Genomic DNA, 27,026 nt, shown 5'->3' on the forward strand with positions numbered 1-27,026 from the left:
GAATGCATGCTCGGCAGCGCATGGCCGAAGAACATATCGTACAGTTATAAATATAAAAAGCCTAAATTTCATGCAGCATTTGCTACACTTTCATTAAATGTTCCTCAAAAGTAAATTGAGAGTCAAAAGTTACACCTAGAGTAGTTAAAGTTTCAAACTCATTCAACAGAGTCCCATCCACATGAAGGCTAGGATGGGTAAAAAATCAGTACAAGTTCTGTTAATCAATAAAGTTTTCATTTTACTGGAGTTCAGCCTCATGCCCAACTGACTACGCATTCCCTAATCCATTCCATGTCATGACTGAGATTAAGCCCAACTTTACTACACCCACAAGTGTTGCATCATTGGAATACTGAACAATACATTACACACAGTATTTCATTTACCAACAGAAATCTTGCATATTGAAATGCTTCCTTTTCCTAAGAGAAATCTAAATATGCAACAAGAGGTAGATCTTTGTTACAGTTTTGATGTGAATTTTAGACCTGACAGTAAAGATTCATATGACTACACTTTTTGCTTGACAGCACTTTTTGCTAGGAAAAATGTCTTTTCCAGATGTAAAACAAGAAACATTAAGAAAATGCCTCTTTGTCTGTTATACATTTTAAATAGTATGGTAAAAATTTACACACTAATTTTTAGACACTGTACAGAAACTTTATACCAACAGCTAAAAATCACAAAATGGGGTTAGATGAGCTGTAGCCTGACAACAAGAGATCAAAACAAGGATCTCCAACCAGGGAATATCTCCTCTCCTTTCTTACTGCTGACTTACTTCTTACAAATACAGTCAACCCCTGCTATGCGTGGTCGTGCAATTCACTGGCTCACATATTTTTCTGTGGAACCTATCTATAAATTATTCACGGGAAACTTGCCTATACAAGGAATTTTTCGTAGAGCAATATTCTGTATTTTCATATTACAGTGGACACCCCCCCTTATTCGCGTTCTCCGGATCCGCGGACTCGCGCATTCGTGTTCTCCAGATCCGCGGACTCAGGCATTCGCGGATTTCTCTCTGGAACATTTCCCCCCATTATTCACATAAAATTCACCTATTCGCTGTATTTTTCTATAAGTAATATCCGCAAATTCCTGGTTTTTTAATAGATTTCATTATAAAATGCACTTTTTGTGATAAAACGATTAAAAAACCAGGAATAATAATTTCTAATGGGTTTCTCTTGAATTTTAACTAACAAAATAGGAGGTTTTAAGCATTTTTATAGGTTCCAACTATTCATGGGTTCTAACTATTTGCATCCCCTGTGAATACGGGGGGACCACTGTATTTTCATGCCTAAATACTACATATTGTACTTGTACATACTTATACATCTTATGATAAAATAATGATTTACGGTACTACTTATCAAATATTAATATTGATAAAAAATTTCTCTCTCTCTCTCTCTCTCTCTCTCTCTCTCTCTCTCTCTCTCTCTCTCTCTCTCTCTCTCTCTCTCTCTCTCTCTCCAAATATAATGATTACTAATAACAGCAAAATATCAGTTCAATGACGAAAATACAGGCGGGCCCGCGTTAAGGTGCAATCGCTTAGCGGCGAATCGGTTTTACGGCTGTCATAAAAAATATTCATTAAAAACAATAAGGTACTTCAAGGTATTTTAAAGACAATTTTCGGTTAACAGCACCACTAGCGCCGTTATGTCTAACAAGTGCATACATTTGTAGAAATACCATTCAGACCATAAAGGTTATGCAAATGATATTAAAAAAATTTATTGAGAGTTATTACATAGGTATTAGGGTAAAATATATGCCCCTGATGCTGTTCTATGCCGAAAATATAGAGTTAAATAAGTGCAAATTTAGCTATGGGTGTGTCAATTTATAAATGTTCATGCTTTTATGTTTAAAATGTGTATGAAAATGTATTACGTACAAGATATTTTTATTTCTGCATAGAAATATGATACGAAGGCAGCTTTTGAAACTGCCCTTTACGTTATCAAAGAGGATGTTTTTTCATGTTAGTTCTTGTGAGGCGCCGCCTGCCGCTCTTCCGAAAATATAGTTAGAAAAAGTGCAAATTTAGCAATCGATGTGTCGATTTTATAAATGTTTATGTTTAAAATGTCTATGAAAATGTATTACGTATATGGTACTTTTATTTCTGCACATAAATATGATATAAAGGCAGCTTTTCAAACTGCCCTCCAGTTATCAAAGAGGATGTTTTTTCATGTTCGTTCTTGTGAGCCACCGCCTGCCGCTCTTCCGAAAATATAATTTAAAAAAGTGCAATTTAGCAATTGATGTGTCGATTTTATAAATGTTCATGCTTTTATATTTAAAATGTGTATGAAAACATATTACGTATAGGGTATTTTTATTTTTGTACATAACTATGATATAAATTAAGGCATCTTTTGTAACTGCCCTCCACGTTATCAGAGGATGTTTTTTCATGTTCCTTCTTGTCTGCCGCTGTTCCAAAAAATGCATTTACAAAGACTTCACGCTGTTATATTTTATTAATTTGGGAGCTAATTATAACTCATTTTGTTAATGAAACTTCAGCTTTTTGTTATAAGTTTTCATGCTTTTATGTTTAAAATGTGTATGAAAAATGTATTACAGGGTATTTTTTTTATTTTTGTACATAAAAATGGCACAGTGGCAGTACGCATGTTCATTTGAAGTCTTTGTAACAGCCCTTCACATGATGAAGACAATAGGTTGTTCAGTCGCACCCGAATAATAAAATTTTAATTTATATAATTGAATATTGTTTTTATAACAAATTATATTTACAACTGTTGCATAAATTGATTTTAAAAGACAAAACTTTCTTATACATTCAATTTTGCAACACTGCAACTTGATTGTTTTTCCATGGGATAGAAGTACAAAATATAACTGTGCAACTTGGTCGATTTTTTGCTTTATTATGCAAGCAAAAAATTGAGGTACAACCGTACGAGCTCGAGATACCACTGCTATATAGATGGCATAGTGATGAAAATTAAGATGGGCACAGAAGAAAAAGTAAATATGCATCTTTCCCATACATCTTTTAAAAAGTTATACATTACTTTACTGTATCGACTAATATTGTACGTATTCTCATATTATTGTATTATAAAATACTACGGTAAATCTAAGCCAGTATTCCGCGGAGCAGCCAATGTTTTGGTTTGGAAATCAGCTGATGGCGAATACAAGTTTCTTTTGCCAAATATCTATATTTAACGCAATTCTGAGTGAATTTTCTTGCTTCTAGTTAGCATAAACGAATATCTAGATATACTTCACTTATATGAGACAAGGCTATTTTTCCTTATACAACATGTTTTTAGGTGGCAATATGACTTGAATATGTCTCGCGATTTTGAACCAATTTTATTTTTCATTAACAGATTACGTTGGTGGCATGATTATCGAGTAAAAAAATTATGTGATTCCATTCACAATTTTCCTTTGTATCATCGTAATACAAACTTTACATTATTTATCTTTTATCTGCGTGAAACCAACAGTAAAATGTGTTCTTTCAAGCACAGTAGTTTTGATCAAAATGATTTTATCTCTATTTTATCTACGGTTGTGTTTTATGGCATACGTTTACTGGAGTTTTATCCTTGTTGCTGATGCATGATAATGGTCATTAGCAGCTTGAACAGTTTTCTCAGCTTCAGCTATATTTAGGTTTAAATTTAATAGTATATTTCCCTACTGATCTTTGATCTATAGCGAATAAAGTTATTACATTAAGATATCTCAGTCCTATTCTACATAACATCATTTATAACAACTACGGTAATAGTGTACTATAATGTCTTGATTGAAATACAAGCCAAACGAATGTTGTTATCCAATTCAGTTGTACAGTGATGCTCAAATCTCATGCAACATGACTCCATAGGATTTCGTTCAAAATTCACTAACTGGTAACCGAGCATGCTCCATATTTATCTATTATTTCAATGCAAAAATGCGATTATCACATACAATAAGGCCATAATATATTTCATAAGAGTGAAATAAGAGTGAAATCTGTCATATATTTCAAAACTGTAAGAAAATGTCACATGTGGCCAAATTTCAGAAAAACTCTTACAAAACATTTTCAAAACTTTCGTTCACTCATCACTGAAGCATTTAACCAAAACGAAGTCATCATCAAACCTAAGTTCAAATGTTAAATAAAAAAAAAAAAAATTGTCATAACATTAATAACCAAAGCAAGCATAAAATTTGAGATAGTCCTATTTGATTCCTTTTCCACCTCAACGCTGAAATGATTACTTTTCCACCTCAACGCTGAAATAAATGTATATAGAAAAGTAGAATGCGCCCACCGATATCAATGTGTGAGGAGAGCATGTGTGACTTTATTAGTGTCAGTGCAACGACAACCACCTGGTGCAACATAAGTAGGTCTACAATGAGTAGCGACCATGAAATTATCTTGAAAACATTTACTTTATATGTGTTAGAGGAATATTTGAATTTTCATACATAATTATTTGTTATCTTTCTTAAATATTTAAAAAATGATGGCATACTAACAAATATTCGCCTATTTGTCAAAGCCAAGATATTATTTCTAGGCCTAGTTCTTAGATATCTTTACACTTAACATTTTAAACCAGTAAAAAAACAAGTGTTCCATACACCTTGATATTAATACTTAGGATATTTCGATTAGTAGCCATCTTCTCCGTAAATCATCATCTTTTACTCCTCATAGAACAGGTAATCTCTACAAATAAAAACATTAGTAACAGATTACATCTCAGAAGGCTTAGATTACTTTTTTAAGCCTATAAATCATTTTGCAATATACAGGCAGCTTAAACACAGCCTGAAACTTCAACAGTCAAAGAAAACTGGTTGTAATTCATATTCTTATTGTATTCCTCAAAAAACAGGTAATCTCTACAAATAAACTCATAGTAACAGATTACAACTCAGAAGGCTTAGATTATATTTTTAGTCCTATAAAACATTTTCCAACATACAAGCAGCTTAAACGCAGCCAAAAACTTCATCATTCAACATTCATATTTTTATTTTGAAAATGTTGTTATGACTGTTGGTTGAGCTTATTAGATCTACTGTCATAATTCTGCAGACGTGGTTATGATGACCAGTCCGAGGAGCATGTTAAGTGTACTTTCATTGCTGGCACCGCTAACCTTATCACAATGCACTTTGAAATGAGTGACGTAATCAAAAAAAGTTTGAATCACACAGATTACAAATTATACCAATACATAGAAGGGATCATATCTATTCAACCATAAGGAAAATAGGGCTAGCTGTGATTTCGCAAACTTTTCGACATGTATGACATTAAAAAAAGAAAAAAAATAGCACTACTTGGCAACGTCACGTCGAGTCTGAGAATCTGGACAATATAAAAAGAATAATGTCGCATGAGATTTGAGCACCAATGTACTTAGAAAAAAACTGTTGTTTCTTGTTCGGTTGTTCATGGCTTACACGTTTACGCAACGAGTATAACGTTAAAACCATACTATTATCATTCTCTTTTGCTGTTTTTGAACTTATTTAACTAGAAGATGGGATAAAGTTAGGTTATTGTAATTTGGTCTCTCATAAAATTGGATTATCGTAAGATGAATTATCGTAACTTGAACACTACAGCTACCTGTACACTGTATAAAACCTTTTTATATCTTTACATACTCTAGACACCCAAAGGATTAAAGCTAGGCTTTTTTTACTTTACAGTATTTATAATACTATAATGTATGGTGCAGTACTATTGTACAGTAAATTCCAAAGTACTATACTGTACAAATATAATTTTACTTACTGCGCCATTGCGGGATTACGGCACTGTTTGACTGGTCTAGTATTCCGAAAGAAGGTATGCGGCAGCTGTAGGCTTTAAAATCGCTTAGCATCGAAAATCGCTCAGCGTCGGCGGCCAGGAACAGAACCCCTACCGTTAACCGAGGGCCGCCTGTATAGTCAATTAGTAGGATTTTGGTTCAATAAAGTGTTTTCCCTGATCTTTTTCTGTCTCCAACTTAGGGGGAGGGATGAAGGCATAACTTTCAATCATCTTGACATATTGATATCTCTCTCTCTCTCTCTCTCTCTCTCTCTCTCTCTCTCTCTCTCGTCTCATCGCTCCCTCTCTCTCTCTCTCTCTCTCTCTCTCTCTGTGTACATGTTACTGGCTGGCGAGTTAGAAGTAGCGAATCACACAGCAGAGTATAAATAAAGGGTATGTTACCACAATGCTGTTTGGCATGTGACAGAGATGCTATTGGCTGGAAAGATTAAAAAAGCCAATCATAATGCAGGGTATCAGCTCTGCTAGTTGCTGATTGGCTGGTAACTCCGATGCTTTGTGAGGGAATTTCTCCTCTTTTTTTTTTAATGATTGATTTTTGTTTAATGTCCTTTATTTTAGTTTAATGTTTACTGATACGTATTGTATATACTTATAACCTATTTTTGTGGATCAAAACTTTATTAGTTTTCACATGTAACACTGAGCCATATATTTTAAATGAAATGTAAGATAACTTTGACGACGCTGATAGTGTGTTTAAGGTATATTTTTTTTTTGGTTTGACTACAGGGTAACCATCAAGATACGAAATTAATCCGTTCCGAGGTGGCCTTCGTATCATGAGTTTTTCATATCTTGAACCGCATTTTACATGTAAAATGCCTAATCCGTTCCAAGCCCTACAAAAACACCCCAGTAAATTATATTTCCAGGCCTACAACACATGTTCTAGGGTTACGACGCCGATCGGACGGAAGAAATAAGACTCCAAAAAGGCAAAATACTGTATATACTTGAGTAATATTCAACTGCATGTAATGTTCAACCCCATTTTTACTGCATATATTAGGACTTTAGCATATGTCCCTTAGCAATAAGCCTAGCCTATGTTAGCAGTTGCTACTGTAGCCTTGTCTATGATTCTGACATCTAAACCTAAGAAGCTAAAAGCTTAGAATATGCCAATAAAATGTATAAATAATCAGTATGTACTTATTTCAAATAATTATTAATTAATCATTAACTATAATACACAAACAAACAAAAAAAAAACCTTCCAATCGTTTGTTTACATTCAGCTCTTACGAGTACCGAACGATCGCCAAGCAATCACTTTTCCTAGGACACAGTAAGCCATAAATTTTCATTAGTATCTCTCCTTCAACTAATGAAACTACCAACAGTATAATAACCATTCATTTCTATTCTTTATTCTATCTTTACCTAATGGAGATACCGAGTTACTGACAGCTATAATGAAACATATACGAAACGTAATATTAAAACAGAAGAAGAATTCTAGAAAATACGTATTTGTTGGCTTCGATGATAGCAGTCTGATTTATTTTATATTTTATGATATCTAATTCACAATTTTTTTTATTAAATGTATTGCATGTACTCATTTAAAATAATTATTAAGTAACCATTAACTATAATAAACAAAAAAAAAAAAAAAAAGAAAAAAAAAAAAAAAAAAGCTTCCAAACTTCTGTTTACATCCAGCACTTACGAGTACCAAACGATCGCCAAGCAATTACTTTTCCTAGTACACAGTAAGCCATAAATTTCCATTCTCTCTCTTCAACTACTGAAACTACCAAACAGTATAATAACCATTCATTTCTATTCTTTATTCTATCTTTACCTAATGTTTTTTTTTAAATGTATTGCATGAATAAGTTTTTCAATTTACAGCATCCTTTTACCAATAGAATACATAGATCACAAGGGGTAGAGGCTGACCAATAGGAGAGCAGGATTTTATGGGGTGACTAGCATCAGGAACCAATGGGAGAGCGGGAGGATGGTGGCGAGTTTACTCAGTTGGCGGGGCACGAGTTTTAAAATAGTTCTCGGTGGTCCGGGCGAATCTCGGGACTTTACAGCAACAACCTTTCGTAACTTGAACTATTTTCGTATGTAGAGCCCAAAAAATCTTTGTATTTGCTTTCGTATCTCTGAGTTTTTCGTAAGTTGAGCCTTTCGTATGTCGAGGTACCACTGTATTAAAATAAACAGTTAAAAACATTTTTTGAGGAGGACTTTGGTATTTGAATGTTTTAAATAGCCAGTTATAAGCATTTTTAGGGGATGTCAAGTATTCGTGAATTTTAGCTACTCAGGCATTTGTGGTCCCCCAGCTGAAGAACTCAATTTTCAAGGTCAAGCAGTATGGGTTTTGTATCCTGTATGCAATCCAAATAATTCACAAGAACCAAGTAGAAGTTCTATATACCATCCTACAAGAGTGAAGTAAACATTAAAGTCCCTCTTACATAAATGCGTTGGCCAACTGAGAGCTTGAGCAGTATACATACTTAAAAGTTGAATTCTGACACAAAGGCAATACCTGTAAAATGTATCAACAGCAAACTGGAAGAGGACCTTCAACCTTATCTTTGTCCTGGCAAATCATTGCTGTTCATGCATGCAGTCCACCCTTATATCGTAATAAATGCCTAACAGTCTACCATTAAAGTAACCTTAGTTACTACATATGAAAACTAACTGGAAAACTTATAAATGGTCCTGACATGGTAGACGTATATGTAATCTAATAGCTATAAAGATGGTACAATGATATAAGTCAGTCTATAGAATGCTGTGTGAAAGTAGTGAAGAGAAGTGTGGTAAATGGTACTTTCAGACAATTAAAAATTAGGAACAGGAATCAAAACCCAATGAGTCATGACCCCAATATCAAATGTGGCCGTGCACAGGAAAAGATAAAACTTAAATATGAAATATCACAATGATGAATATATTGTATTTATAAATTCTGATTTGTATGAGCATATTCTCAGTCAATGCTCAAATCCGTAGAAGTAAAAAAATGTGACTGGCCTCGTTAAAAAAACTGCACTACAATGATGCTGACAAGAAGAGTAAGGTACATACTAGGATAATTTTGCCAACATGGGAAAGTGTTCCTATGATCAGTAACATAAAATTACTTATTGATTCCAACATCAAACATACTTGCTACCAGTATTCTATATTTCTCAAGTAAGAGTTAAAAATTCTTATATAAATGGAAGGCATGACCACATCTCAACATCTGACACAGGACCTTATAGAAGTTTCAATCCTGAAAACACTGTTGACTATTCAAAAAGTATCTTTTTCAAAAGTAACAAAAGTATATTACTAAAAAAATATAAAAGATTCTAGCTGATAAATAAATAAAAGCAGCGCAGAAATATTTTATAAATATGTTGTATAACTCAACATCTGAACTTACATAATTTTTGATGGAGCAATGAATGATGCAGTTTCTTTTGCTGATATGTATGTGGAACTGGAGCCAATTTCTCCTCCTGGTTTTCTTGTCCAGTATCCTTTATGGGATGATGAAGACCCTTACTGTCATTTGCTGAAATGAAGAACAATTAAATTTGTTTAAAAAAATTGCCGAATTCATTAAATGCAAATAACTTCTAATTAAAAATTTCATCCTTGGGGTACAATATGACAATTTGTCGAAAATTGCATTTTTCCTAACTATACAAACCTGAGGTCCTTTAACAATAGGAAGGTAACTAGCGGCAGCTGGGACGGTCGTAAGCTTCGAACAAGGGGAGAACGGTAGTTAACTGCTTGTCCGATCGCGCGCGCACGCCGAGCGGTGAAGAATCACTTTTGCTTTAGGCCCATGCAAAAAGTTGCAGAGTGAGGGGTGGTATGAGGTGGGACTATATGTAAAGGACCTCAGGTTTGTATAGTTAGGAAAAATGCAATTTTCGACAAATTGTCATTTGTTCCGATTTGTAATACAAACCCTCGGTCCTTTAACAATAGGAAGACTCACTTCTTGGTGGGAGGATTCTGAGTCTTTTTGGTGAACAGACTGTGTTTCGTCCACCTTGGAATGCCTCCCTGGTCGTACGAGCGCAAGGGAGGGATCCAAACCTCTGTCCGATTGATCGGGGTATGCACCGCAGGATCAATGGTCAGACCTCTGAGCCAAGTACCAAGAGAGAGGCCAGCGTATCTCGTTGTACCAGCAAGCAAGAACTTGCTCCTTTACAAGAGCCAACATAAAGTTATGGGTTTGTTGGAGGGAGTGGAGGATATTTGCTTCTATCCCTAACTAAAGGGATAGATTGGGGCTCGGTCGAGTAGCTTACCTGCATCGAAATTCCTTTCCAGCATGGTGACGACCGTGACCCTCTGCCCACAGGTAGAGAGAGAGAAAGATGGAGAAGAGAAGCCAGTCGCACTCTCATTCACACATTCATTCCTACAGTCACACCAGGAATCGATGCTGTTCTGCCTTCTCGGGTGTGCTGGGTAAAGCTTACACAACGTGTTGAGCAACCACCACAGGTCCCAAGGAAAAAGTATCCAAGGACTTGTGGGCAATATCCCGAAGGTAGAAGGACGTGAAGGTAGTCTGGTTGGCCCAGACACCTGCCTTCAGGACCTGCGCCACGGAGAAGTTCTTACGGAACGCCAAAGAGGGTCCAATACCTCTGACTTCGTGGGCTCTCGGTCGCAGCGTACGGATGTCGTCACTACCATCAGCCTCGTACGCTCTCCTGATCACCTCCCGCAGCCAGAAAGAAAGTGTGTTCTTGGATACTTCTTTCTTGGTAACCCCAGTGCTAACGAAGAGGCGTCGACACTCAGGCCTGAGGTGTCGAGTTTTCTTCAGATAGCGCCGTAGCGCCCTCACAGGACAAAGCAGCATCTCATCCGTATCGTTGTCGGTGAAATCCATTAGGGAGGGGATCGTGAAAGACTCGAACCTGTCATCAGGGATCGACGGATTCTGAGTCTTAGCTACGAAGTTCGGGACGAAATCGAGCGTCACAGATCCCCATCCCCTGGAATGTTTAACATTGAAGGAAAGACCATGAAGTTCCCCTACTCTCTTTGCCGATGCCAGGGCCAGCAAAAAGAGGGTCTTGAGGGTCAGATCCCTGTCTGACGACTCTCGGAGTGGCTCGGATGGTCTTCGAGTCAAACTCCTAAGGACGAGAGTCACATCCCACTCAGGGGGTTGGGCCTGAGTTCCCTGGGTGTTCAAGACCTTTCGAAGCTCCTCATAAGCAAGGAGATCTCGAACGAGTTCGAGATGTCCAGTCCCCTCAGTTTTAGGACAAGGGCCATGGGGCGGCTCTATATCCTTTAACTGTGGGTACTGAGAGGAGCTTCCTCTCGGCGAAGAAACACGAGGAAATCCGCTACCTGCTGAAGAGTGTCTCTGAGAGGAGATAGACCCCGTCTACGACACCAACCACAGAAGACGGCCCACTTCCCCTGGTACACAGCTGCAGAGGACTGTCGGACGTGTCCAGCCATCTCTGTTGCTGCGCTGCGAGAAAAGCCTCTCGTTCGCAAGAGATGGTGGATAACAACCAGCCGTGAAGTTGTAGGGACTGGACTGCTCGGTGGTACCGTTCTACTGTGGCTGGGCTAGAAGGTTGTGCCAGTGGGGCTCTCTCTCGGTTCTTCCGCAAGAAGAGCCAGCAAGGTCCGGATACCAAACGGCTTAGGTCGTTTGGGGAGCCACCAGGATCATCCTGAGATTGGGAGTGATGACCAGCGCTCGGCTGATCACTTTCCGAATCAGACAAAAGGGAGGAAAGCATAGACGAAGAGGTTGTCCCAGGGGTGTTGAAGAGCGTCCTCTGCAGCTGCCCATGGGTCCGGCACGGCTGAACAAAAAACCTGAAGTTTTTTGTTTGTGTCCGGGTGGCAAACAGGTCTATGACTGGACGCCCCCACAGGTTGAAGAGCCTTTCCGCCACTTCTGGTGTAGGGACCACTCGGTCCCTATCACCTGATCCCGAACGGCTGAGCTTGTCTGCTACTACATTCCTCTTGCCTGGAATGTAGCGTGCTGACAGCTCTATTGAGTGAGCCGTGGCCCACTCGTGCACCTGCACGGTCAACTGGTGTAGCGGGAGAGACACTAGGGCCCCCCTGCTTGTTGATGTATGCCACTACTGTGGTGTTGTCCGCACATCAACACCACTGAGTGTCCCACCAACCGCGGTCCTGAATTCTTGGAGAGCGTAGAACGCCGCCTTGAGTTCCAGGACATTGATGTGAAGGTGCTTGTCGTGATGGTCCCCACACACCTGCAGCCAGCAACTCCTCCAGGTGTGCGCCCCATCCCTCGGTTGATGCTCTGAAAACAGCAACATCTCCGGGGGGGAGTGCGTAGAGGCACTCCTCTTAAGAGGTTCCTGTCGTCGAGCCACCAGGCTAGGTCCTGCCTCACCTTCTCCGTGAGGACACGGGGAAGTAAGGTGGATCCTTTACCTGTGACCAACTCTCCCTTAGTCTCCACTGGAGAGACCGCAGGTGAAGACGTCCGTGAGAACTAACTTCTCGAGTGACAACAGGTTGGCCGATCACGACTTGCCATTGCTGAGCTGCCTGTTCCTGCCGAGACAGGAACCGGCCGGCTGCCTCCCTGAATCTGCTGATTCTCAAGTCTGCGGGGCGAACTTGAGCTGCTACCGTATCGATCAGCATACCCAGGTACTTCATCTTCTGCTTGGGTTCGAGATCGTCTTGGACTTCTCGTAGTTTATCACGATCCCCAGATCGCAACAAAACTTTAGAAGTCGATCCCCTCGTCCTGCAGCAACTGCGAGCGGCAGCTCGCCATGGAACCAGCCAATCGTCGAGATACCTCAGAAGAACGTATCCCGTGCAAATGGCCCCAAGCAGACACCAGAGTGAACACTCTCGTGAACACCTGTGGGGCGGTTGACAGACCGAAGCAAAAGTGCCCATGAATTGGTACACCGTCCCGTCGAAGATGAAGCGGAGGTACTTTCTGGAGGACTGATGGATGGGTATTTGAAAATACGCATCCTTCAGGTCCACCGAAAGCATGAAATCGTTCTCCCACCCTGATGGAGTTGAGCACGGAACGTGCCGTCTCCATCTTGAACCAAGTCTGGCGAACAAATCGGTTCAGGGGAGAGAGATCTATCACCGGGCGCCAGCCCCCTGATGCCTTCTCCACTAAGAAAAGGCGGCTGTAAAAGCCCGGTGACCGATCTACTACGACTTCTACAGCTCGTTTGGTCAGCATGGTCTTGATCTCCTGTCGAAGAGCGTCGTCCTTTGAAAATCCTTGTACATAAGTCTGAAGATGGACCGGGTTGGAGGTGAGGGGTGGCCGAGATTCGAAGGGTAGCAGATATCCCTCCCGAAGGACGTCTACTATCCAGGTCTCGGCACCGTAGCGCTGCCAAGTTGCCCAATGGCTTGCTAGGCACCCCCCCACTTCCGGCAGCAGGTGAGGGGGAACGCCGTCCCTAGTGTTTCCCACCTCGCTTCGACTTCTTCCCAGCACCTCCTCGGGGAAAGGAGGGCTGGGAGGAGGGCTGGTTACGGCCTCCCTTACCAGAAGTTGAAGCAGGAAGAGTCTTTCCTCGGGGCTTCTTGATGGAGCAGCCGTCTTAGCAGCCGAGGAAGCGCTAGCTAAAACTCTTAGGCTTAGCCGCAGTTGCACGAGGTTTGCCCAGAAACCTTCGTAACTGCCTGGTGAACCAGACGGTCACTGTCATCAGTGCGCCGTCTCTCCACCGCAGCATCCACCATCTCTCCAGGAAAGAGAGCGGAGGAATTCTTCATAGGTCCATTACGGAGTCCATTTACCGCCTCACGCCCAGCCCCCTTGGCTACTCGTGTAAGGACAGCGTCCCTACGACGGAGAACCAAGTTGGCCCACAGGTTTGCCGTCTGATGGGCGAGGTAGGAGATGGCCCTACCTCCAGACTGGCACAGTCTCCTGAAGTCGGGGTCGTCTTCGAGGGCAGCTCCCCCAGAGTCGGCCGCGACCTTGGATACTGTGAGGGACCACAGATCCAACCAAGAGACCTGCCTGGAATGCCGCCATAGCGGTAAGCTTCCAGGCCCAGTGCCTCCTGCTGGCGAGAACAAGTTCTCCGACAGGAGCTGCTGCAGGGACACACCTGGAGTTAGCCTAGCTAGCTCCGGGTTAACCTGTTTGGGCGGTATTGGATCCACTGAAGGCACGTAGAACTTCCGCTGTCGCTGCAGAGGAGGAGGAAGTAGCTTGGAAGACCGTCCTGACTTAAGCGAATCCTCTCGTCCTGAGACGAAATTCTCTACCTGGTCAAGGACTGAGTCTGCAAGCTCTGATCGCGGCAGTCCCACCGTCAATTTGGGTTCCCTCTTCGGGCCCCAAAATGACTCGAGCCGGGACGTGGGCTCGGATGGTGGTAGCGGCGATCCTTCCCCCAGGTCGTTGTGCTGACGAATCAGCGCAATAACCTGGGCAAAGTTCCTCTGGATCTCGGGAGTTACAGCGTCCTGAGGAGTAGGACCGTCCAGTCCCTCCAATCAAGAGCAGCTCTCTCGAGACCCTCCTCCTTCAGAAGGAGGAACAGCAACAGACCCCTGGACGGTCGCCTCCCGCCACTTGCGCGTACGGACCTGGCCTGGTCCCTAAGACCATAACCTGGCGAGTGCGGCATCGTGACGGGATCGTGAGTCGGCTTCGCCTCTCACGATCACCCTCCTAGCTACCTCACTCTTCCCGGTGTACCCCGAGGAAGTTGAAGGTAGTGGGGAGGCAGACCTGACGCTCCCCCGCCGCTCGCTGGCAGGACCAGCGTACGTGGGGGGCTGCAGCCGATCACCAACCCGCGGTGGGGATCGATCTGCAGGCCTGGCCGTGCCGCTCACCTGTGGCGAGCAGCTCGACTGAGCAAGTCGACCCCGGTCCCGCGCGTCAGACAAGCTGCTGCTGGCCACCGTCTCCATCCGGTCCCTGTGGGAGCGGCGGTCAGTTGATCTGCAGAGCTCGCTTTCGCGGTGAGACCGGTGAGCGTCCTCGCGGCACGTCAAACCGCTGGTACCAGCCGTCGGTCGAGGGGACCTCTTCCCAGCCTCAACCCGTGGCCGGTCAGAGACCGTCACGTCAACCCGGGGTACCGGCTGGTCGCTACGAGAGCGGCCGCTGGCCTGGCGAAAGTCGCCTGTGCGACTTTCGACAGTCTTCTGCTCCGTGCCTCGGTCATGACGTTGAGCAAACTCAGGCGTCTTGACTTTGGCTGCACGGTCACCCGAAGGAGACCGTACACTCGGAACTTCTCGCGGACGAGAAGACCGAGCCCGGCCGGTACCTGGCTTAGCAGCAGAACTACCAAGACCAGGCGAGGATGTACCAGCGGTAGCCAGCACACCCTTGGTCCCCGTCTTCTTCTTCTTCTCAGAAGAGGAGACGGGCCCCGTTCCCGAGGGAACAGGAGGACCAGCAGAAGCACCCCCGTCACACCGGAGTGAGACGGGCCCTTCGAAGGTCCCGAAGGAGCCTTCTTAGGGGGGGAGGAGGCAGCCTTCTTCTTTTTCGGCTTGGAAGCCTTAGAAGTCGAAGGGGGAGAGGCGGCAACAGACGACGAAGAAGACGATGAAGACGACGACGACACCTTCCTCTTCTTCTTCCTCTTCTTCGTCAGCTCTCTCAGGACGGACGTCGGGTCTTCCATCCACGGAAAAGTCGGGCCAATTGCCGAAGCAACACGCCCCGACTTAACCTGTCCGGAAAGACCAGAGACACGACATGGGCAGGGGCAGGCACGGCAGGAGCGGCAGGAACATCAACAGCAGGACCAGCAACAGCAGGACCAGCACCAGCAGGACCAGCAACATCAGGACCAGCAACAGCAGGAGCGTCACGCACAGCGTGCCTCGCAGGAGCGGCGCGAGCGGCTGGGCCAGCAACATCAGCGGCAGGTACGGCAGGTACGGCAGCATAGTCAGGCGTCACAGGCATCTCAAACTCAGCCAACTTCATCATCGGGACAGGCGGCAGGTCCAGGGGAGAACTCTTTCGACAGCGAAAGTAGGGGGTCGGCAGCACATAGAAACCAGGTGGAGGTGGCACGCCCATCTTTGGCACGGCAGCAATCGGCATTTGGATTGATGCTGTCGGGGTTACTGAAGCAATATGTTACGTATAAACCACATGAGGAGGGGCGGCGTACGCTGGAGTAGACAAGGTAGTTGTCGTCGTTGTCACTACACCATGAGTAACTACTGCCGGCCCCGCCAATCGCTGAATTAAGCCCTGGATACTGGGAGCGCCCTGCAGTCCCAACGACGCCCACACCTGCCCAAGGTCGTCACTCACAGAAGGCACACCTGAGGGAGGAACAGTCGGGTCAGTTAGAGGGGCACCCTCACGCCTGGGGGAGGACGAACCCCACCCAGAGCGGACGGAAGACCCCGAATACAATTGAACATCCGGGTATCGAGCGCCCTCCTCCACACTTGACAGATCGAGTGAGGAGTAGGACTCCGAAACCCCCCCCCGCAGGGAAAGGCGCAAACTGAGGGGGCTGAGCTGGGGGCAGGAAGGATGACGAGGTATCCGTCACCAAAGGAGTCGCTGGAGAGCTTTCCGACGACTCCTTGGTCGATCTACGCCTCTTCCTACCCTCGTACAGCACCCACTGCGCCTCGGACCAATTCTCACAAACATTGCATGGTTCGGCCCGGGAGCATTCTCGCCCCCGGCACCGATAACACAATTCATGTGGATCTATCTCTGGGAAAGAGCGAAATCCGCCGCATTTACGCCCCTCCAGCCCGGGACACACTCTACGGGCAACCGGTGGGCGCGGCGAAAGCTCTTCGAGATCCATTATTCACTTCACAATATAATAATAATGAAAAATGAAAAAGAGTACTTACAATTTCATTCACAACCACTAACAAACCAGTAAGAAGAAATTGTAAAAACATCCAAAGCACACGACGAAATAGCGGGCAGAGCGATAACGAGCACGTCCTGTCACACCAAGGCCGAAAGCAAAAGTGGTTCTTCACCGCTCGGGCGCGCGGCACGCGCACAATCGGACAAGCAGTTAACTACCGTTCTCCCCTTGTTCGAAGCTTACGACCGTCCCAGCTGCCGCTAGTTACCTTCCTATTGTTAAAGGACCGAGGGTTTGTATTACGTATCGGAACAAATAAATAGTTAGTGAACTGCTACCAGTTTAAAAAGAGAAAAAAGTTTGGCCTAGATTCTTGCGTTTGACGTTACAATGTCATGTCTCCAGTTTATTCTTTCATCCACTTTTGATCTACCTCATCCTTGTCTTTCTTTATAATATCTTACATCATCAAATCCCATAAATTGCTTATAGTACAAACTGAATATAGATGAAAGTACAGTAAACGTGAGTTCAAAAAAACCATCTAGATAGTTTTCCAAAGTGACTTTTCAAGAAAAAATTAATAAATTTCCTTATCAATTGACAGACTAAATGTATGAGGAACATTTTAGAATAACATCCTATATATAACTTGACTGTAATAACTGAACCGTGTTCAGTACTGAAATCAGACAATACTGACCTAGTGAATTTGCATTTGCTTGCAACTAGGTTATGTGGTGCTTTAATAATACTATTAAAATCTAATGCTTTCATCAGTCAGTTTGTCATAACTGACTGTATGTGGTTTACTATGGCATGTACTACATGATATGTACAATAGTTCAAAGACAAAAAAAGAAGCTCCTTACAGACATGAAAAATGAAATGCTGATGTCATTCACTATACAACTTGAGTCGCCCTTATACTATTTAGTTCTTTTCCGTAATGTTTAACATCAGGTTTGTGTCTGCACCCCCGTGATTCCTGAAGTGTCAATTTTAGACATTGAGGCAGATGCAACTACTATTTTTTCTCTATCTGCAATTTTTATATTCTTTTCTAGCTTCTCTGACTACTAGGACTCACTCCCAAAAAATTTCTCCTACTTAATGGGACTGTAACATTCAAAGGGTTTAGTCCTACATGTTATATTAAGCCTAACTTGAAATAATACCTGCATCTTTTTTACCACACTGTTCAAATTACTCAAGGAGTTTTAGTTTAACATGATCATATGCTTTGGAAAAGTTGATATGTTGGCATCATATTAGCTGTATATACGTATCATTAAAGTGTTTTGTGGGACCAATGCCACATTTCTAGACTTTCATAGGGGTCATCCAAAGGATTTGTTCTTAGTACTGAAAAAGTGCAAAGAAGTTAAGACACCTGAGTGGGGAGATACCAAAAGGAACAGACGAAACAATTAAGCTGAGTCGAGAGGTTGCAACAACGACCTATAGTATTTTCTAAAGTTCACTAACAGTAACACCAAAACCAGTGCTGGATTAACCCTTAGCAGCCATGGGTAATATATCCATATGTAGCACCCCATGCCAGCAAAACTTTGAGGTCAGCAAATTCACAAAAAAAAAAAAACATCAATAGAAAGAAGAAGATATGCAAATGCACATGGTGAAAAAAAGAAATTCTAAAAAATTGTCCTTACCTTTAACAAGAAGTTGAAAATGACTATTTACAACCAATTTATATGTTTTTTCTAATACATAATTTTATTCTATTTTGTAAAATTATAATTACAGCTCACACAATATCAAAACAGATAAGAAATAAAATCAGTAACAAATTCTTTGTATATTTGTTGAAAAATATTCACGTAAATTCACAGAGAACGAAGATTTGGTAAATTTTTTTATTTGTACATGTTTTTCTAATAATTTTTTGCACTTTTCTGTGCAAAATTACATTTACAACTGACATACTATTGTCAAAGACAAGAACAAAAACCAACTGCAACCCCTTGGTATATTTATGAGCAAACTTACAAGAAGACGCCATGTGAGAGAAAGACACACTACATTCCCCCTTCAAGTCAGAAGCAGAACTGAAGCCCTGAGATGCCCAAACTCATGATTTTAGCCAGTGTAAAAGTTGCCATTAGTGAATTTATGGGCTATAAAAGTATTGGCATCTCTTACCCGTCCGATTCTTTCGAAATCGATGGTGCTTAATATCGTTTATCTACAGAATCAATCCATCCACCATCCACCACCCCAAAGCTGTTATTACTACTCTCGAGGAGCAATCCATCCATTAAGGGCTAAGACCCTTTGGGGCCCTTAGCCTAAGGATGTAGAAGGGGACCTGTCAGGTGAGCAAAGTGAACCAAATCAGCTAGTTTTTGTTTTTAAATATGAGCAATTTTAGGAGCATTTTGAAGCTACATGCAAAGCAATACGTGTAATATCAAGGAAATTAGTGCATTATTCGCGGAAAATTCGCGCATTCGCAGTATTTTTCAATGATAAATATCCACAAATTCCTGGTTTTTTTATGAATTTCATCATAAAATGCACTTTTTTTTTATAAAACTATTAAAAAAACCAAGTATGAAAATTTTTAGTGGGTTTTTCTTGAGTTTTAACTAACAAAATAGGCTGTTTTTAGCATTTTCTTAAGGGTTCCAAACATTCGCGGGTTCTACCTATTCACGGGGGGGTCTGGTACGCATCCCCCGCGAATATGGGGGGACCACTGTACACACTAATTAAGATTAGGTTAATTTATGCTTATTTTGAAAGCATACAGTGCATATTTTGCAGATTAACTTAACCTTATATGATGCACATAACCAAATGTTGCACATTAATGATTATTCAGACATTCATGATTCAGAATATCAGTTTGATTAGACTGGTCAGGTTCAACGTACTATTCAGCAATCGGTTTTACAACAATTGTCGCAGCTCTTAATTTTTTTTTTATAATTTTCATTTTTCTGCCCCAGATAAATATATATACCCACTTCAAGACTGATTTATGTCTAGTAGTTTCTTACCTAAAACAAAATAAAAAATAACAACAACTTACATAATAAGAGTGAAAATACTATGTTTGTCTTGAAAATGTTGCCATATGTTTAAGCTACACTGAAAGGAAATGCACATACTACTATATGTAGTTTTAAAATGCAATTGCTGACCTTGTCAATCACGGTAAAATCCAACTGTACTACTTACGTTTCGAGGCAATTTTGTTTTATATCTTTGGGATGCTGTATCATCATCATCATCATCATCATCATCATCATCATCATCATCATCATCATAATAGTAGTAGTAGTTCAACGCATCTACACATTCATTATAATTTTTAAAATAATTATTCATTATAATTTTTAAAATAATTATAAGGGCTCTGAATTGATATAATTATTCATATAAAGTTTTTCATATTATCTAGGAAGGATCAAGACAAACACATACATCACAGTCAGACCACCGAACATGAATATGTAGTGTACACTACTAAGTAGTCATTACCTTCTGGTTCAGGGCCACCCCTACCCACCATGACAGTAATCTGAATCATACATGTCCAGTCCAGGTACACCACACACAGATCATTCACAGTTCACCATTCATTAGCTGTGGTTGGCTGCATGACAGCATACACATAAGACAATATTGCTGCATGATAGTTCAGTACGTACACATAAAAATTAGTAAGATTTTCTCAGTAGTCATTATAGCCTACCAAAATCAGATACAAACTAAGCTCGAAATCGTAAGAGCCCAATTCTGTATAATGACAGGAATAGCACTCCAGCTGACAGAGACCCTGGCACCAAAAATTTTCACAAAACTGGTCCCTAGTTCTTAAGTCTTATACAGTTTTTAATATTATGGCTAGTTCAAGGCCATGGGGGCCCCCAAGGGTTGGGGGTCCTTAGGCTTAGCCTAGTTAGCCTAATTAGTAATTCGCCACTGACCAAAACAGTCCTCTTCATATCAATCAGAAAAATTCTTGACTTACAGTAAGTTTGTTTGTTTTTTGTTTCTTTGTATAGAGTTTTTAATTGCATGGAACCAGTGGTTATTCAGCAACGGAACCAATGGCTTTATGTGACTTCCAAACCACGTCGAGAATGAACTTCTATCACCAGAAATACACATCTCTCACCCCTAAATGGAATACCTGAGAATTGAACTCGTAGCTACCTAGGTGGCAGGCCAAGACCATACCGACCATGCCACTGAGGTGCTATGACTTACAGTAAGATATATTTATGTATAAAGTATGAATGTCCACCTTTCTAGGAAGCTTCCATTTTATCCATTCTGGCTACTTCATAATCAGGTTGTTGTTGCCAGCTCCCTAGGAACTGTTTTCCCAATTGCAAGCTGTAGATTATATTCAGTTTTTCTTTCAAGCAATTTGTTAAATCATCAATATATTCAAACATACAAGCATCTAATTATGCTGCACACAGCTAATGATCAACATCATATATGTACTATTAGAAAACAATCAAACAATGACATGGCATTTGTACAACAAATGATCTACACTGATTAAAAATACTTTAAATATACTAACAGGTACCATCACATAGACAATTTTTTTAAGCCTATTTGAAAACAATTTCTTAAGCCTATTATGATGACATGCTGCCAATAACAGCACCAAATGGTACTCATATTGTCACACAGGCAGAATTATTTCCCTTGTAAACATGCATCTTTACTTCTTCAACACTTATACAGTAAGTAGTATAAGCAAAGTAACACAATTACTGTATTACAAACTATGTGTTTTAATAGAGAGGACTGTTGAGCAAACAGTCAAAAGCTCCATGTTTTTAACATTTTTGTATACAGTATCATATACATTATTGTGGCTTTTAACTCATTAAACAACACATGTAATATGGGTACCACCAAAAAGTACCAACAATAGAAAGAAAAAATAATACCAATCCTGTAACGAATACTATTGTAGATTTACAAGTCCAGTTGCTGATGCTTGGTACTAAGCTTGTTAACTAAGAACAAGTAAGTAAAAGGGGTGGGATACCATCATATCACCCAACAATTTCCAACTATTACACCAACAGGGACACATTTGGGGTTGGTCTGAGGTCAGGTTATGAAAAGAATTAAGCTTTATAGCATATTTATGCAAAAATGAAAATTATCCTGAACCTGCAATTTGTTTGCATAAGGATACAAGCCTACATCTGTCAAAAGATGACTTGAACTTAATAAACAAGGGTTCCAATGACAGGTCAGCTGACCAAACTTTCGCAAAACAAATTAGGCTGTCCCCAGTTATCAGCGGGGTTCCTTTCCATCGGCATGATGATAACTGAAAATCACTGTTATCAGCGTCTCTGTTAGGTACACATCCATCGGAGCCAATACCCAATTAATGGCACAGTTAAGCGGAATCTGTGCATTTCCGCTTAACTGTGGTCATTCATCAGCACTTACAATTTATCAACTGATCTTGAAACCAACACTAACACTCCATATTCCAGAAGGCTTATGCACCTGAAAGAACCATCTTGGGTCCATACAGCCAAAGCAAATGAGCTGTTCAGGTGCTCACCCCACCCTTTTCTTCGATGCATCCAAAAACAGAAACATCTCAGCAGATGGAGAGCTCAACAAAACTCCCACAAGGATCCAACCACCACGCAAGATCCTCCTTAGCCTCCTGGCTGAGGGGCACAAGGAATGTTGGAGTACTGTGAGTGGATGACCAGTTCCTTTCAGGCACCATGGAAGCAACTGCAGATGTAGTTGCTCCTGGGGGATAAGCTTCTCCAAGGACAACAGGTAGCAGAGAATATTATTCTACCAAGCCCACCTGGTTTTTCTGACAAGATATGAACTGCAATGACACCTTCCTAAACTTGCTTATCTAAAGGTTTACAAGAAAGACTCACTACAAACATGTCAATCTCCTTGCCCAGTTATTTGCTACTTGGAATGAACATCAAACTCTCCCCAGTTTTTCACAATCCCCAGAGCAGGTCAAAATGAGATCAGTCAGTCTGGACCCCAAAGCAACTTATCTGTTGACTTAATTCTATGTTCTTACAGCACTGTAGATAAACAAAATACTGTAGAATGAAAGTGACACTACAAAGCACTAATGATTTTCCCATTACCATATTTATGAAGCTGTAGAATATACCTTATCCTAAACACTATAACAACCATAAAGCAAACTGGAAACTATATGATGATGGTCTTTTTCTTCTTAGCTTAATCTCTAGTCAGAGTTGCCTCCTTCAGCTGTTTCCATCTTTAACAACTCCTTTTATAGGTGGCTTTGGCAAATGTTTCACAAACAGATGTCCTTCCTGATTCTAACCCTCCCTAATTATCTGGGACTGGGACTAGCCCTGATTTGGGCCAGCTTGCTCTCCCCCCACCCGTGGGCACTCACTCGGCTCCCACTGGGCACTCGGGCGTGACTGGGCGTTCGCTTGCGAGCTAGTAGGCACTGGCTCGGTTCCTATGGGCGTTCAGCACCGATGGAAACTGGCGGCTATAGTGGCTTGGTCCCAACTAAGTGCTCAGATACTTATAGAATAAATGCATGACCTAATTTTGAGCCAAGCAAAAGATTAAAGACAGGATCAACCAGTATAGTTCAAAACCAGATGAGCTAAAAGCTTTGGCGCCAGACATACGATGTCGTCTATCTAGCTACATATCATTGATTAAACAAGGTCAGCGGCCCCCTCATTTTGGGACCACCTTGACGTGGTGAGGGGGCTCTCGAACCTCAGGAATCTCTTCCCAGGTTCGAACCCAAGAGTCCCATATGACATTATATATTTTCGAGTAAACTTATGTGGACCTTTCCATTTTTTGCCAAAATTTTGAAAGCAAATAAATGAGAAAACATATCATGGCTTAACGTGGAGTTAAATCCGAAGCTAAATAGTGAGAACTGTGGTAGATCCATCATCTACCCGACAATGTTCGGACCTGTTTTTCAGGCGGAACTATTCTGTGGAGCTGGACCACGGATTCCAGGGGGGTCCTGGTTCTAGGAATAGAACTCTCGGCATTCTATCCAGTTTGCCCATAATGTGATTAGGATGGGGATAATTGTATTAACATAATACTCTTAGTCCTAGCAAGCGGGTTCTGCTTACACTTGGGCCATACTAATCATGTTATGCCATCCCCTTTTGGGGTAGGGTAGGGATGCGGACATTTGGGAGTCCTTTCTCACTTGTGCCTTTGGCAGAAAATTTAACTTCGCGAAGGGCCAATGATATCTTTTCAAGATTTTTTTTTTTTGTGTGTGTGTGTGTGTGTGTGTGTAAAAACTCAAAATTTATGAACTGTGAAATAAATGATTTGAGTACCCCTGGGCCCCATGATGGAAAAACTACGGCACAGTTGATGACCATTGGCACGTCACTCCCGAATTTCCTAGGTACTGCCACAAGTAGTGAAAGTACTATAAAAGATACAAGGAACACCTGTTCCAAGTAAAGCAGCAGAGCCAGAAAACCAAATAGAGTGCATAAATACAAAAGAAACAAACAAAAATAAATTGGTAAACTCCAATATCGTAACAATGGAACCATATATGATGAACAATAATTCTGAATTAGAGACAAATAATCCTCTCAGCAATACAGAAAAATATAAAAATCATAATAGACAAGCAACATACATAAAACAAGGACCAAAAAGAAACAAAAATTACCGACTTAATCCCACATTGGTACATTTTGATGACCTCTTTGGACCAGATAATTGGTCAAGATTCTAGTCCTCAAAGCTGACAACAAAATCTCAGCAGCGATGCTAGAAAACAAATTACTTAACATATATCCAACACAAGACATGGAATGCAGACACATCAAGGACAATGAATGGCTTATCCAAGTAACCAATAAAAAGCAGTCCACTGCCTTTTTAAGTATAACAGAAATAAATAATATAAAGGTAATAATTACAAGCCATGAAACATTAAATTATGTACAGGGTACAGTCATCCTACCCAATAGCGAGCAGGAGCTTCCTTCAAAACAACTATTGCTAGACTCCCTAAAATTGAGATATAACAATATCCACGATTTAGAAATATACTCTATTTCAAGTAGGAAAGATAAAAGTAAAAATATCAACATTGCCAAAATAAAATTTACAGGCCAAAGACTTACCATTTAAAATAAAAATTCTTGGACAAAATAGAGAAGTTCGTCCTTTGTTCCTAAACCATTACAATGTACACAGTGCTCAAGGTATGGACACACATACAAAAGATGCCGTAATAAAGCTATATGTGCAGTCTGTGCATCAGATGACCATACCACTAATTGGAACTGTAAACAATCAAAATGTATTAATTGTGGACTAGCCCATCACGCAAAATCTAAGGAGTGTTCATTTTACCAATATAACACAGAACTTCAGTTGTTAATAAATAGGACAGGAATGTCAGTCATGGAAGCCAGACTTGAGCTAAAAGTAAGAGGCGTTAACAATCCATCCAAAACCCCCACCTTTTCAAATGTGACTAAAAATCAAGACATCAAACAGCACAATGACAAACAAGATAGTATAACATGGAAACTGGATTTCATACCAATAATACTGAAACCCAAAATAAAAGTGATATTACAACAACCAATACCACCACCAACATAGATGATTCAGTTATCCATGGAAAAGAACTTCCAATAGAAGAAGAATTAAATAATGATGATAATCGAACTGGCAAAAAGAAAAGAATTCTAGAAAGAACCCCACCTATGGGAAAAAAAGTAAATATTGAAAATTACAATCAATCCAGAGAGACTCCAACTACACAGGAGAACATTTTAAAAAAGATATTAAACTAACCTCATCACAAGTGGAAATACACAATTACCCTCAATCTCAATCAAGCAGCCAACTCTGGACAGTAAAGATCACTCTTTACAATTTCCATCAAATAATACTAATGAAAATCATACATTAAACCAAACCAAAATATAACTATCACCCCCCAACCATCCACAAGACCGAAATATCCCATTAACAACAACAAAACAAATAACCCCTCAAACCAACAGTCCTTATCACTACAGAAAAGGAACAATAGAATTACAAAACCAGAAATTTCTAAAGCTAGACCAAAAACTTCTGAACCAATAATTAACATTACCAAACATGCTTCATCTTGTGGTTGTAATGAATGCTTTGTAAGTACATATAACCAACTAACTACCAAGACAGAGGACACAGTACGAAATTGTATTGACAATTTTACCAAATTAAGGAGGTGCCCTTTAACACACCAACATGAGAACGAATTATGTTCTGAATCCTTAAAATACAAAAAGGAAATTATAAAAATCAAAAATAGGACTTATTAATATTCAACTATGAAAAACAAACAACTGCAGAATCTAATAACCAACATACAAATACAACGATTAAAAAACCACAAAAAATAAATTCAAATGCATATAAACTACGAGATAAAGTAAAATCAGCAATCAATTTACAGAATTTAACACCAATTCCTCCCAATAATGGAATATAAAATCATTCAATGGAATATAAATGGTCTCTTAACCCGACTACGTCTGGGTGAATTACAAAGAATCATACGAGACCACAACCCAATGTGCATATGTCTACAACATATAGGAAAGTAACCCTACAAATATCCAACACTATAAAATTGCCTGTTATTCACCAACTGACGGTGGAAAATTAGGCACAGCCATATACGTTCATAATAGCATTACATATGAACCTGTTGACATACCATCTATGCCATATCAAATAACATCAATTAAACTGTATATGCCTGATAAAAGTAAAATTACTATTGTAATTTATATAACCAACCAAATTTCAATGCAAATTTCAGTGATTTTTTCTGAACTTATTAGCAAAGTATACAGGAACCACTACTTATAGTAGGAGATTTTAATGCACATAATCCATTATGGGATATTAATAACCCCACTGACACATCCGGAATCAACATAGAGAATACTATAATGAAACACAATCTGTATTGTCTCAATGAAAGCGAAGTTCCAACATATTTTTCAAATACACACCTAACCTTTTCTTCAATTGACATTTCATTATGTTCAAATGATGTAGCGGAGAAATTTGAATGGAACGTCCTAGACGATTCTACACAAGTGACCATTTTCCCAATCATTCTGAACTACTTAAGTAATGGTCAAAATATTGCCACCTACAAGATATAATATCCAAAAAGCTAACTGGGATAAATATTTCCTATACACACGAAACATACCACCATTCCCACATAATGAAGATCACAATACTACATGTGAATCCTTCTCAAACTTCATAATAAATGCTGCAGATAAAAG

At 40.7% G+C, this 27,026-nt stretch overlaps 1 protein-coding gene and 1 long non-coding RNA gene across 3 annotated transcripts in view; one reads left to right on the forward strand and one right to left on the reverse strand.

Moving 5' to 3' along the window:
• LOC135202580 (uncharacterized) overlaps positions 1 to 27,026 on the forward strand; it is a 323,189-nt gene that overhangs the window by 211,389 nt on the left and 84,774 nt on the right. The window lies entirely within an intron of this gene.
• The window catches only part of LOC135202079 (uncharacterized), a 53,766-nt gene continuing 35,994 nt past the window's right edge, over positions 9,255 to 27,026 (reverse strand). For both annotated transcript variants that reach the window (XR_010311676.1, XR_010311677.1), the window contains one exon: positions 9,255 to 9,407. This is a non-coding gene — a long non-coding RNA (uncharacterized LOC135202079). The remainder of the gene's footprint in view (positions 9,408 to 27,026) is intronic.

This window comes from Macrobrachium nipponense, chromosome 30, assembly GCF_015104395.2.
Source record: "Macrobrachium nipponense isolate FS-2020 chromosome 30, ASM1510439v2, whole genome shotgun sequence".
NCBI lineage: Eukaryota > Metazoa > Arthropoda > Malacostraca > Decapoda > Palaemonidae > Macrobrachium > Macrobrachium nipponense.